The sequence below is a fragment of the Pan paniscus genome, chromosome 5 (assembly GCF_029289425.2).
Source record: "Pan paniscus chromosome 5, NHGRI_mPanPan1-v2.0_pri, whole genome shotgun sequence".
In the NCBI taxonomy this organism is placed as follows: Eukaryota; Metazoa; Chordata; class Mammalia; order Primates; family Hominidae; genus Pan; species Pan paniscus.
Window position 1 is genome coordinate 153,783,945 of NC_073254.2, and position 15,120 is coordinate 153,799,064.

At 39.9% G+C, this 15,120-nt stretch overlaps 1 long non-coding RNA gene across 1 annotated transcript in view; it reads left to right on the plus strand.

The window, feature by feature from the left end:
* Positions 1 to 10,351: 10,351 nt before the first annotated feature.
* The window catches only part of LOC130541617 (uncharacterized), a 33,779-nt gene continuing 29,010 nt past the window's right edge, over positions 10,352 to 15,120 (plus strand). Inside the window, exon 1 of the long non-coding RNA XR_008955701.2 lies at positions 10,352 to 11,998. This is a non-coding gene — a long non-coding RNA (uncharacterized LOC130541617). The remainder of the gene's footprint in view (positions 11,999 to 15,120) is intronic.

Here is a 15,120-nt window from a genome sequence, read left to right on the forward strand (position 1 = left end):
AAATAATGCTATAAATGTGTGGCAAAATTAAAAGGAGAACATAAGCATCCTTCTTATAATCCCAGGGTTTACCCAGTCATCTAGCCTACCTTGCTTTTAAACTACCCATGAGTCCTTTTGCTACATGACATTTCATGGATGATCAACCCTTGCAGTGGGTCTGGATCTCTATAGTCAACATCTAATAGGACAGCTTCCCTGTCATATTTCTCTGGCTCCCTGCCACATGTTTACACCTGATAGCCCTATTCCACTGGTCCTAGCTTATTGACCCAGAGGTAAATACCTTCTTCACGTTGAGCTCATCAAATTCCTTCTAACTGAAATTTGGAATTGGGACCATAAAAGAAATAATCAGTGTCTCCTTTACTCGACCTAAATCATATATATCCTGAACCATGGAGTGACCAAGTTCCTCCTTCTGGACTACAGGAAGAAAGAAGCACATATATGAATTCCATGAACTTATCCTCCTAATAAATCCCACTTTTTTTCTCAAACCAGAGCTGCCGAGATTTTATTATTTGTAACTAAAATCCCAAATAATGTATCTGATAATCCACTAAACTCATCTACTCATCTTCATCACTTCATCCTCAACCCTTGAGCAGAACTTCCAAAATTCATTTAGGTAGATGACTATGAGCAGACAATAAAAATTCACTTACTATAAACTGTGAGAATTTTTAAATTGAAAATACTACAGATGAATTTGTGGTAAAGAATTTAGCCTTGCCCAAAGAGAGGTCTGGCCTTGTCCATGGCTACTTGGAAGGAATCTCTGAGCTCCTGGAATGTCATGCTCAATAGGAGTGTCTTTGTTTGCCTGGCAGACTTGAATCACAATGGATAGCCTGACAATTTGAGTTAGAGTGGGGGCTGGAAACACCAGGTAGCCTTATTAGGCTACTGATTGAGTTAATAATAACAATGTCATTAGGGTGGGGACTTTGGGTCATATGGTATCGATTGACCTCTGGAGAGACAGGAGACTGAGATCGGCTATACGAGCAATCAGTCATGCCTATAGGATGAAGCCCCAATAAAAACTCTGGACATTAGGTAAACCTCCCTGACTGGCAGTATTCCATGCATAGTCACTCACTGACACTAGTGAAATAATGCTGTCCTGAGTCAACCACAGGGGACAACTGGAAGCTCCCTCTTTGATGTACTCCTATACATTCCCTATGTGTCTCTTCCTTTGGCTGATTTTAATCTGTTTCTTTTCCCTTCCAAAAACTATAACTGTGAGCATAACAGCTTTTAGTGAGTTCTGTGAGCCCTTTTCACAAGTTATCAAACCTGAAGTGGTTTTGGGAATCCCCTGAATTTGCAACTGGTATCAGAAATAAGGCTGGCCTCGTGTGCACTGATCCCTCTAACTTCACAGTTAACTTATACAACGGATGACCCTACTTTACTAGACAAAGCAAGCTGTTTTCTATCACTTCTTTTAAAGACTAAGAATAGTCCTCAAGTCTATTGGCAGTCTAGAGATCCAGAAGACTGCATTTTATGCATGCTTCTACAATTGACTTGATAACTGTGTTCACTGAATGTGTTACATTTCTCTCTGACCTTCTTGAATATAATGTTCTTGAAGACAGAAACTATGTCTTCTTACTCATTTCAGCTCTAGTTCCTAGCATAATACAGATACATAGGTGGCATTTAAAAATGCCAAGTGGCCTGTGGATGGATGACTAGAAGGAAGAAAGAATGGATAAGTGGATATATAGATGAGTGGTTGGTTTCATATCACAATCTTCTAGAGTTACAGTTAGATGTACAATGACCCAGTGAAATTCCTGTGAGGATCAGAATAAGAGCTCTCCTCTTTTACTTTGATAGCCAGGTTTATAGAGGAGCTTACCAGGGAGTATTAGGGAAAGCCTGCCCTATAGTTCTGTGTTTTCCCAGGTTCAGAACCAACCTGAATAGTGTGAGAAAAGTGAGAATTGAAACCAAAATCACTTCATGGACACCATCCCCAGGCATACCCGTAAAGAGATAATTCAGTCCTGGACTTTCAGGAAAATGCCTAAGTCAGCATTGAAAAACATTTGCGTTGATTTTTTTAAAGCGCTGATATGTAACTATTTTCATTATTACTTCCACTAGCTCCCATTAATTTGCTGAATATGTCATACATTCTTATTTACTTCTCATGACAACCCAATGGCTTCAATATTATTAGTGCTGCCCTTAAGGAGCGTATACCCCAACATGGGAGGAGAAGAGGGTGCACAGAGGATGGTCCAATGCAAGCTGTGGAAAAGGCTGAGCAGCAGGAGAAAGCATCACAGGGCTCCTTAAAGGTCCCTGGTTAATGTGGTCAGGGAAGAGTTCCTAAAGGGAATGGTATAGAAACTCATGCTTGAAGACAGGGCAAGGGGTGGCCAGGTGCAGTGGCTCATGCTGTAATCCCAGCACTTTAGGAGGCTGAAGTGGGCGGATCACCCAAGGTCAAGAGTTTGAGACCAGCTTGGCCATGATGGCGAAAACCCATCTCTACTAAAAAGTACAAAAATTAGCTGGGTGTGGTGGTGTATGCCTGTAATCCCAGCTACTCAGGAGGCTGAAGCAGGAGAATCACTTGCACCCAGGAGACAGAGGTTGCAGTGAGCTGAGATTGCGCCATTGCACTCCAGCCTGGGCGACAAGAGCAAAACAGAAAGGAAGGAAGGAAGGAAGGAGGGAAGGGGAGGAAAGGGGAGGGAAGGGGAGGGAAGAAGAGTGAAGGGGAGGGAAGGGGAGGGAAGGGGAGGGAAGGGGAGGGAAGGGGAGGGAAGGGGAGGGAAGGGGAGGGAAGGGGAGGGAAGGGGAGTGGAGGGGAGGGAGGGAGGGAGGAAAAAAGAAAAGAAAAGAAAGAAATTAGGGGTATTTGGGCAATGTACTCCTTTTTTCTTATAAAGGAATGCCTAAGACTGAGTAATTTCTAGGGAAAAGAGGTTTCTTTGGCTCACGGTTCTGAAGGCTGTACAAGCATGGCACCCACAACTACTCAGCTTCTAGTGAGACCTCAGGAAGCTTTTACTCATGGCAGAAAATGAAGAAGGAGCAGGCGTGTCACATGGCAAATTAGGGAGCAAGAGAGAGAGAGGAGGAGGTGCCAGGCTCCTTTAACAACCAGATCTCATGTGAACTAATAAAGCAAGAACTCACTCATTACCAAAAGGGTGGCAGGGATCTGTCCCCACCACCCAAACACCTCCCACTAGGCCACCTCCAACATTGAAGATCACATTTTAACATGAGATTTGGAGGGGACAAATATCCAAACCATATCAGGCAGAATAAGCAGAATGAAGAGAATCAATATAAAACAGAGCATATTAGCCCAGTTTGGATGAAGTATACAAGTGAACATTTTGAGCCAGCTCTTTCTCTCAGTAGCTATGTAACTCTCGCTTTCCTGAGCCAAACTTTTCTCCAAATATCTACATTTATAAAAATAACACCTAGCTCAGGCAGTTGTTATGTGGATTAAATAAGGAAATAACAGAGTGGTGCAGACTCAATAAATACATGTTGTCTTTTGTTAATGGTGTAGTCATAGGAGTTCTCAACCAGGGACAGTCTTCTTCTCCCTTCTCCAAAATTTGTGGACATGTTTATTATTTTATAATGCCCAGAGAGTTCTCCTGGCACTTAGTGGATGGGCTCAGCGTGGCTAAATGCTCTATAATTCCTGGGACATTATGGTTCAACCAATAATATTCCCTCCCAAAGGCCAATATTGTTTGCATTAAGAAACATGGGTAAGAATAATAGAAGAAAAAGCTGGAGACATAAAATGAGACTAGGTTACAGTAAACTTTGAATACAAGGCTACAGAGTTCACTTTGATAGATAAGGAGAAGCCACTGAACTTAAGCAGGAAGTAATAACACCAATGCTTTCAGAAGGCTAATATAACAGGGGCTGGCAGCATAGACTGAAAGTGAGGGAGGCTGGTGGGAATGTTATAAGTTAGCAGGTGCTCACCATTGCCCCTGCATGAAGCACTAGAGGATTGCAGTGAACCGAGATCATGCCACTGCACACCAGTTTGGGAAACAGAGCAAGACTCTGTCTCAAAAAATATACGTATAAAATGAAAATTTAAAATAAAGTAAAAAGTCTGTGAGGACAGAGAATATATTCATCTCCTGCACTTTATCTTCATCACCTTCTATGGTATCTGGCACCTAACTAGTATGCAACATTTGCCAAATAAAGATATAGCTGAAGCTATAATTGTGAAAAAAGTTATCTCGAAAATAACTATTTAAAAAAAGATGTGAAAGAAAAGTATATTTCAACAATAAAAAATTATTACTTATTATTATTATTGCTGTTGCTACCATTTGCAGAGTACCTGTTACCTAATCTTCACAACCACACTGCAAGGTTGTAGATCTTATTAACCATAGTTTAAATAGGAGGGAAATTGTACCTCTAAAATTTACACTACTAAAAAAATTCAGGGCTAGCATTTAGCCCCCAACCTTTTGACTCCCTATTCCAAAATCTTTCTAGAACATTAAATTCTCTTCAGTGAGGGAGGGATGAGGAACCCTGACTATTGTGTTGCAACCTAGAAAGAGAGAGAACACATCAAACAGTTACAGAGATAAGTCAGGTGGCTTGGCAGGTTTAGCTTTCTAGGGTTACTTTGGCAAATGAGCAGATCTGCCTGAGAATCTAAACCACCCCATATACAGCCTACATTGAATGTCAACTTAGTTGCTTCATTCAAGGAGCCTTCCCAAGAGAGATCCCAGCTGTTGCTGCTCGCCTTAGCTTGGCCACTATCTTGCCTTAACTTTGGCTGTTCTGTTTCTGATTGAAACTTCTGGCATACAATGGCCTATTACCTGTCTACCTTCTTCAGCAGCCACCTCTGCTGATGTCACATAAATGCCATGTACCTTTCAACAAAGAAGAAGATTGGGTGCCTCATCAACTTAGGCTTTTGCCCATACTTCTAAGGTTCACTATGTGAGACCTCTAGAAAGTTTCCTATTGATTTTAGCTTCTAAAAATCTCTTGAACCTCTGTACTTATCACTTACTCTCCACCGCTACTATTGACAACTCTCCCCTGCACCATTTTAATAGCCCCTGATATGGTTTGGCTATGCCCCACCCAAATCTCATCTTGAATTATAATCCCCATAATCCCTAGGTGTCATAGGAGGGACCCAGTGGGAGGTAATTGAATCATGGGGGCGGCCTCCCCCATCGTGTAATTGTGATAGTGAGTGAGTCATTACAAGATCTGATGGTTTCATAAGCATCTGGCATTTCCTCTGCTTGCTGGCATTCATTCTCTCTCCTGCCATCCTCTGAAGAGGTGCCTTCCACCATGATTGTAAGTTTCCTGAGCTCTCCCCAGCCATGTGGAATTGTGAGTCTTTATACTGTGAGTTATAAAGAAAAACCTCTTTTCTTTATAAATTACCCAGTCTCAAGTATTTCTTCATAACAGCATGAGAATGGACTAATACAACTCCTCATCTGGCTTTCTCTCATCCACACCTATCTCCCTCTCTAATTTATCCTCCACAATATAGCCAGAGCAATTCTTTGTAAATGCTCATATGGTCTTTCTCCCTTTTTTCTTAAAATACCTTAAAAACTTACTTTGGGCTTAACATAAAATCAAAATGTTCAGCACGGTTTCAGATCCAACAAGATCCAGACCTGGCTGAACTCAGGGGACACAGCCTCCCTCACCTTCTGTTCCCTGGGCACATTAGTCTTCCTTCAGGTCCTCACAGATGCTGTGCTCCTCATGCCAGGACCATGGTACACGTTGTCCTGGCTCAATGTGTGCCTGGTTGACTCCTACTCATCCTTTGCATCACAGCTCAAGGGTTACTTCTTCACAAGGTTCTTCCCAATTCTTCAGCCTCAGTCAGGTCTCTCAAGACTCCCAACTTATTTCCCTCATCATACAGATCCCAATCTGTGATTACATAGTTTTGTGTGATTATTTCTAATTAATGTCTAATTCCTCCACTATTATATTATCAGTACCAGTACAGTGCCAGCTGGCACTCAATGAGTATTTGTTGAATGAGTAAATGAATGACTTTACAATTTCAGAAAATAGAATCTGTTACCTTAGAAGAAAATCCACACTATGTGGAATGCTTCGAAAAGGACATGCAGTTTTGAATGATTTCATAATATTACTTTGTTTTCTACTCCATGAGTAATTTCATGTTAAGTAAAAATATTCTGTGGTTGAAAACTCAATAAATTAGTATGATTTACAATAAGAACAACAAAAATTTAACTTTCTAGTATTGATGAGGTTCTTTTCTGAGTATATAACTTTAAGCTGATTTCTATTTATTAGTAAAAAGATGATATTTTAAAGTGCTTTTCTGCTTATCTAGATTTACAATATTTAAAAATCTTTGCTCTTCAAGTTTCATTTTTTCCTTTAAGGATTTTCAATCCAAAAGTTTAGTAATGAAGCATATATACAGTTCATGAACATGAACATATTTTAAGACTTTTGGGAAACACTCAAAACAAAAGCTATTTTGAGAATTAGGAAATAGCTTGTCTGAATATTGCCAAGTGCATTTGGAATAACCTTTTTGTGGGATGCAATAAAAAAGAAAGACGAAAACTTCAACATTCTCAGTTCAAGGTTACAAGGGAATGTGAACAAAAAGTGTTTCTCATTCTGTTAACACTTGGACACACAGAACATAAAAACAGTGTCTTCTTTCATTTAAAAAAATTTGAAACACACACAGGGAAACTTTGACCTTCTTGCCTTTTAGCTTCTCTGAGAGAGTTCTGCATAGATTTTAACCCCTTTTTCTCCTGTCCAACTTTTTACTGTGTATTTAATGAGCTTTGGATACCTATGCATCCCAATATATCCATAATGAGTTGGCAGTGGGAGAGGAAGAACAGGCCTGCAGATGCTACTTGTATAATGGACAATGCTGTTGTAATGTCAGGACTTCCCTCTCAGCTGCAAACTGAAGGAGAAGGAAAATGTTTCATTCATGACACATTAAACACAAATACCATTTTTATTTGTTTGTTTGATTGTTTTTATTTTTGTAGAGACAGGGTTTCACTATGTTGCCCAAGCTAATCTTGAACTTCTGTTCTAAAGCGATCTTCCAGCCTCAGTTTCCTAAAGTGCTGGGATCACAACTGTAAGCCGCCATGCCCGGCCAAAATACCCTTTTTGAAAATAGAAGGGTGCTGGCAGAGTCAGACCAAACAATTTGTCAGGGCAACAGCAAATTTTTAGGCAAAGATGACTCCAGCTCTTAAGAATTAGGAACCTGGCCAGGCGCGGTGGCTCACGCCTGTAATCCCAGCACTTTGGGATGCCGAGGCTGGCGGATCATGAGGTCAGGAGATTGAGACCATCCTGGCTAACACGGTGAAACCCCGTCTCTACTAAAAAAGTACAAAAAATTAGCCCGGCGTGGTGGCGGATGCCTACAGTCCCGGCTACTCGGGGGAGGCTGAGGCAGGAGAATGGCGTGAACCCGGGAAGCGGAGCTTGCCGTGAGCCAAGATCGCGCCACTGCACTCCAGCATGGGCAACAGTGCAAGACTCCGTCTCAAAAAAAGAAAAAGAAAAAGAATTAGGAACCTTATTCTGAACATCTGTATCTTAATCAAATGTTTTGCTCCATAATTAAAAACTCAGAGCCTCAGGTACTATTTTGTTCCTATGCAATCTGCCAACTAATGTAATAGTGTTATAAGAATTTTAAATAAGTAGATAAAATAAATTAAGGATTTAAAATAAAATAAAAATGTGTTTCAGGAGTGATTGCAGAGAGAAAGAACGTTACACAGTCTGGACCCCAGACCCAAAGGGAATTTAGAGTTTAAACCAAACATAGTGTGGCTGGCGCCCCTACTGGACAAGTGAGGCACTGCACATGCAGCGGGTTGGGCCTGGGTAATACCTACCTACCTGGAGAAGTAAAAATTCTCACATGCCAGTGGCGTGCGTCTGAAGTCCCAGCTACTCCGGAGGCTGAGACGGAAGGATAGCTTGAGCCTGGGAGATGGAGGCTGAAGTGAGCCGAGAGTCCCCCACTGTGCTCCAGCCTGGGCGACAGAGTGAGGCACTGTCTCAAAAAAAAAAAAAAAAAAAAAAAAAAAGCCAGGACTTGGGCCCTAGAGTCAGAGTATTTCCTAGAACCACAGTGCCAGCATGGAGCAGTAGAACAGAACAGTTGCAGAGGGGAGAACTGAGAGTGAAGAAGAAATCCAAGAATTGTTACTATGTACTGGATTAAAAGGAATTATCCTGTGAAAGCAAAGACTCCCAGCTTGTGTCTGTCTTGGAGCCGACTGGACAGTCTGCCTCTTCTTTGCCTAATGCTTCCCCTTTATAGCATTTGGGCAAACTTTCTCCTGTAAAAATACATCTCAGTTTTTAGAAAAGAACTTTACAGCAAATAATCCAGCTCATTCATTATGACCTAAACCCAGACATGAGGAAAATACATTTATTCAATATGGTACCAAATATTATTAAATGTATTTGTATTAGTCCATTTTCACACTGCTATAAAGAACTTCCCTGACGCTGAGTAATTTTTAAAGGAAAGAGGTTTCATTGACTCACAGTTCTACATGGCTAGGGAGACCTCAGGAAACTTACAATCATGGCAGAAGGGGCAGCCAGCACCTTCTTCGCAAGGTGGCAGGAGAGAGAGAGAAAAGCCCAGGGGAAAGTGCTGTTTATAAAACCACCAGATCTAGTGAGAACTCACTCACTGTCATGAGGACAGCATGTGGGAAACCGCTCCCATGATCTAATCACCTCCTACCACGTGGGGATTATGAGGATTACAATTCGAGATGAGATTTGGGTGGGGGCACGGCCTAAACACATCAGTATTAAATATGCTACTGAATAGAAATAAATAGACTTATTTAGTATACTATTAAATGTGTAAGTCAATACACTTATTCCATGCACTATTAATTTTATAAATTAAAAAATATACTACAGCAAGAGGCTGAAAGCCAAGTAATTTTTTTAGAAAATCTGATGACATTTTACTTATAATTCACAAAGCACAAACATTGTGTATAGCAACAGAAGCAAGCTGTGATAGGACAGAGCTAATGAAAAACCAATGATAATCTCAAATTGCCCAAGAAACTATAGCAACTCATCAAAAATAGAGTATCTTCCCTAATTTTAGCCTTTTTGGAAGTAGCAGTAGGCTAACCTCCTTCAACTGATGAGAAAACCATAGCCCAGCCTCCTGGGATCACAGCTACTTGAGCAGCAAAACAAGGAATAGAACTCCCGTCATTTTAAGGCACCAAAAATCAAGATCTTTACTCAAGATACAGTCTCCATCCTATGAGTTTGCTCCCAGAAATCTCATTTTTCCAAAATCTTTCCCATCTTTGAAAGTGGTCATTAAATCAGCTACTTTTTCAGACTTTTGTAGTACATAGTATATATCTGTTTCTACTTTAATTATGTATTAGTATTTTAATGATTGAATAATTAATTTTCATATGAAATAAATAAGTTAAAATCTGTACTGGTTAAAATAAACTTATGTAATCAATAGACCTGGACATTTTAGTCAGTTAAAAGCAATAGCAATTTATTTCTCACATATGTAGCAGCAGAGGGCTGGTATTCACACTAATGGGCCTCTCTCCTCAACCTGCTGTGTGGCTCTCCTATCTTCTAGTGATGCATTATCACCTGTATCCAGTGGGCAGAAACTGGAGAAGAGCATGGAAAACCCCACAGGTGCACTTATAAAAAGCCTCAGCCAGCCCAGATGTGACACAAGTCACTTTCACTCAAAAGCCAAGGAAGAATGGGAAGTGAAGTCTTAGCATTTGCCTGGCAGTATTCCCTTCACTAAAGCAGAGGAGAGACTGGACTCAGGTAGATAGCTAACAACCACAACCATTCTCTCAAATCCAGTACTTAAGGCTTATGTCTTAGTCAATAAGGTAAAAAGAAAATCAATAAGGTAAAAAGTCAAATCTCAGAAAAATGCTGAGGTTTTTTTCCTTGTACTTACTTAATCCACCCATTATTTATTAAAGGCCTGTGCTGAATGCCATAATAATAAATCCTGGACTTCACACAACTTATATAAATTAGCAAAGAATATAAGACTGTGCAATTAAAGTTACACAAATAAGATTTTTTTAAATCAAAAGCATACTCAGATTGAAATGAACTTTCAGTATCACCCAAAGCACAAAATTACTACTTAAAAGAAAGTAATCAGTCAATAATACACATTCCCTGAACATATGGTTTGCACAAGACACTGTTCTGCAATGCTCTGAGTACACACAAGTATAATATTTGCATCCTATTAGTTCCTCTCTAATTGTGGAACTAATCATTGAAGGCAGTCTACGATTTCTTTTTCAATTTTAAAATCAGCAATGCTGCTGCCACACCTCTGAGGTAAGGTCATTTCCTTGTTATATGTAACCTTGCTCTCTTTTCAGTTTTTAATTCTATTTCGATTATTTTTATTTATAGAGTTCACCTGTCCTGAACACACTACTTCTTCATCAAATATATCAGGTATATATAATCCAGTCTTTATCTCTTCTATCACCATGTCTTGTAGACAAAGCAAGGAATGCCACAGTCTTGATCTAATTACAGCTTAGCCTAATGAGTACACGCTGAGCGGTGTAAGCCCAAATCAACAGGCCACCCACCAAGAGAGTAAAAAGAAGACCCTGAGTCCTCCCACAGAGACCTGGAAGAGCTTCTGATGGAAACAGGAGATAATTGTGTTTTGCCATTGGCAAATGCATATAGCACCTAGCACAGCAATACATATGCTTTAGTGTTTAATATATATTACTGAAAGTGTGATAACGAAAAGAAAAATAGTTGTTTGACAGACATACAGCCCAGTGTCTTCCTCCATACTTTCTCCCCATATTTCTAAAGGAGGAATTCTAGGAAGAAACTAGTGGAGAAAAAATATATAGTCACTTACATTAGGCCACTTATATTTGACTGGGGCTTTTCAAACTAAGATTCAAGACACATTTAAATTAAAAGGTTGTGAGCCTCTAAGTGGATTTCAAAATATTAAAAAATGTATACCTTTTTTCTACTACCTTGTAATGCTCTAGGCAGTTTTTCACTTCACAGAATTCCTGGTTTGTTTTTAATGTTAAATTTTGCCAATTGGAAGCAAGTAAACACTTGCGGATGTGCTACAGATAAGTGAGTCTCGAATGGGAGCTGATAGAAGAATATCAGAATCTCTGCAGAGATAATGGAGCTAGGAATGTGTAGTTTGGAAAAACTCCCCAAAATGATTCTACAACTCCCCCACCCTCATCCTCATTTAGAATTACTGTTTGAGCTGTTACTTCATAATGAGATCAAACTGCTGTCATAGATGTGGAACACCAAGACAAGTGGCTAGAAACCTTGTACATGAAAACAGCGGCCCACCCAAAGTTTGTCTTTTCCTAGGAAGTTATAGAAAAATGAGGAGGTATCAGAAGAGCAGTCAATAAAAGAAAAATTTCTTTAAAAGACATATGGGTGGGATGAGAACGAATGATTCTTACTTTATCTGTAGAAATTGAATTTTGCTGCAACTAAGAGAGACCTGGAAAATAGTGATTTACACAAATAAAATTTTGTTCTGTCAAGAAAACTGATATTCAGCAGTCCAGGCTGATGCAGTGGCTTCATGAGCTCTTCAGAAACCCAGGCACCTTCCAGGTCTTCTTTGCCAATTCTAGTGCTAGTAACTCCTTCATCTCATCATCCAACATGGCGACCAGAGCTCCAGACATCACGTGTACATCTGAGTTCCAGGAAACCAGACAGAGGGAGAAAAGAAGGGCATGCACGCTCACTTTAAAGAAGACTTCTAAGAAGAACCACCTAAGATTCCCCAACCTAGTCCCAAAGCTCACTTGGCTGCTTTCAAGCCTGGAAAATGTAGTCTTTAAGCTGAAAAATGCTATGACAAAATCAGGTATTTATATTAAAGAAAGGAGAAGGATAATTGGGAGATAACAGTTTCTGCCTTAGAGACCTTTAACAACCTCAGAATCAGTCATAAAATTAAATTTATATGACATACATGTAAATTAGAAATACATATGAATTCGCATTCATTGGAAATCATTTGGAAAAAAGCTAATCCAAAATTTGGGGTTGTATGAGATTTATATCAATCAAATGTCAATGTAAAAGACTGACATAAAGTCGGTCAGGTTAGGATCAATAACCGTATTTTCTCCTTAGCAGTAAGTCTCATTCTTAGTCTCAGACTTTAAATTATTTGTAATTATTTTTTCACATAAATTCAATGATTTACCTTCAACTTTTTCTAAGCATCCAAAACTGACCTGAAGCCCTGATGCTTCAAAGTTAACTTATAGTTCTGTGATTTGTCAAGTATAAAACAGGACTTTCTCCATTGTTTCAGATAAACAATACATTCACGTTTTTTGATAATTAGGTATCTCCTATCTGATTTTCACAACCTAATAATTAGTGGCTGCCCAACACTAAACAATATCTTAAGAATATAAATAGTTCAATAGATGATGGTGAGAAGAGTGATATTAAAGATAATAATTTATAAAGGTAGCATGAAGCCAAATATTAAACAAATAAATAACAAATTTTTAACTGTCTAATATATTTAGGGACTTTAATGAGTGATTAGGTCATCTTTGATATGAACACATCTTAATTATTGAAATAATACTCAACAAACTCCTTCCTTACTCAATTTGGCTTTGTAAATTTTCATTAGATTTGAAATCCATATGGATGGAACTCGCAAGAAATATGAGTTTAATTGAGGAGTTTCAGTGAAAGAAAATGCTTAAGAAAAAAGAAATGAATTAAATAGAGCAACTTCAGTGTAAAAAACTTCCAGGATCTTGTCCTACACCCTACTCACTTCCATTGACATACCCTAGCCTTTGCCATTACCAATTGCAGCCTTTCTAGAATCTCAATTTTAAGCAGCCCATTCTCTGACCAACAGCTTCTGTTTTTGCAATGTATTCCTTCTACTTCTCCAACTTCACCAATCCATTCACAGTACTGCCTTCTCACTGTCTCTCAGTGCCCCCAGTTCCTCACATCTCTCCTTACCCACCTAAAATTCCATGGTTGTTCACTGTAATTTCTCCCCTGAATACACCCCCAAACACTTCATCCTCCTTTGCCTTGTTGAATTTGCTAGGAAAACCTCCAACCATGGTTATATGCATCTTTCCATCACTCCACACTTACATTACATCCAACTGAACATAGAGAAAAACACACAACTATGCCAAATCTCTAGCAGCTCTTTCCCCATCCTCACTCTCAGTGGATGACCTGGCTTCCATTTTTAATGAAAATAACAGAAGCAATCAGAAGTTCTACAAGCTCTCACCCCACACCCATCTATATCCTCATACTTTCCTTCCCATCCTCTTCCTGTAAACGGACTGTATGTGGTCCTTCATCTCCATTTGTGTACCATATCCCATCTCTTCTGGCCTATTAAATGACATGTCTCCAGCAATTCTCCCTCCCTCTTCTGCCTCATCAACTGTTTTTCCTCTCTTGGATCACTTCATTAGCAAATCAGTAGGTTTTCACTTTACCCATCTTACCAAAAAAAAAGCAAAACACAAACACCTTCTTGCCCCATTTCCTTCCTCAGTATATTAGTCCATTTTCATGCTGTTGATAAAGACTTACCAGAGACTAGGAAGAAAAAGAGATTTTAAGGGACTTATATATATATTTCCACATGGCTAGGGAGGCCTCACAATCGTGTCAGAAGGCAAAGAGGCACAAGTCACGTCTTACATGGATGGCGGCAGGCAAAGAGAGAGCTTGTGCAAAGAAACTCCCATTTTTAAAACCATCAGATCTCATGAGACCCATTCACTATCACAAGAACAGCACGGGAAAGACCTGTCCCCATGAGTCAATCATCTTCCACCAGATCTCTCCCACTGGCTGCCTCCCACAACACATGGGAATTATGGGAGCTACAAGATGAGATTTGGGTGGGGACACAGAGCCAAACTATATCACCCAGCTATCACTCTCTGCTCCATATTACAGGAAAACTCCTTGAAAGTGTTATCTATATTTGCTGTCTCACTCTTCTCCTGCCATTCCGTCCTGAACCCATTTCATTCAGGCTTTCCTACAGACCACTTTGTCTAAGCTGCTCCTGTCAAGGTCATTGGTGACCTCCACATTGCTGCATCACAAAGTCAATTCTCAGTCTTGACCTCACTTGATGTATCAGTACCATATGACAAGCTTATCATTCTTGAGATACTTTGTTCACTTAGCTTCCAGGATAATATGCTCTCCTAGTCTTCCTCCTCTTTTACTGCTGCTCCTTCTCAGTCTCATTTGTTCATTGTTGGAATACTCCCAACCTCAGTTCCTGGGCTTCTTATACATCTATACACTCCCTTGGTAATTTTGTTCAATCTCAGGCTGAAGACTCTCAAATGTAGATCCTTATCCACGACCTCTCCCTTGAACTCCAGCTCTTTATAGACAACCAGCTACTTGACAGCTCCACTTGGATGTCTAATAAGGCATCTCAAATCTCACTTACCTAAACTGAAACTCCTGGTCTCTCCATACACATCCAACACCTGCTCTTCTAGCAGACATCTCCATCTCAGTTAATGCCAACCCTATCTGTATTGGTCAGGCTCGGCTGGGTTCTGCTGAAGCAATAAACGAACTTAACACTGTACCAGCTTCCAAAAGCAAAGCTTTATTTCTTGCTGCCTATCTTCTGCCTGTCTCCTATAGTTGCCATCCACATCAGCTTTACTCCAGGAGCCAGAATGACAGAATAACCTTTATCTGGAAAATTACTGGATTTGTGGCAAAAGGAAAAATGACACACGAACCAAGTGCTGGCTCTTAAAGCTTCTGACCACTTCTATTGGTCAAGCAAGTCACATGGCTTCCCATTTTCCACAGGGCAGAGGTGTATTGTCCCCTCACGGGAAAGGAGCCTACATGGAGTGAAACTAAAATATTTGGTAAACAGTAAAACAGTCTACCACACTGGTCCCCCAGTTGCTCTGGCTAAAACTCTTGGCTCCTCTC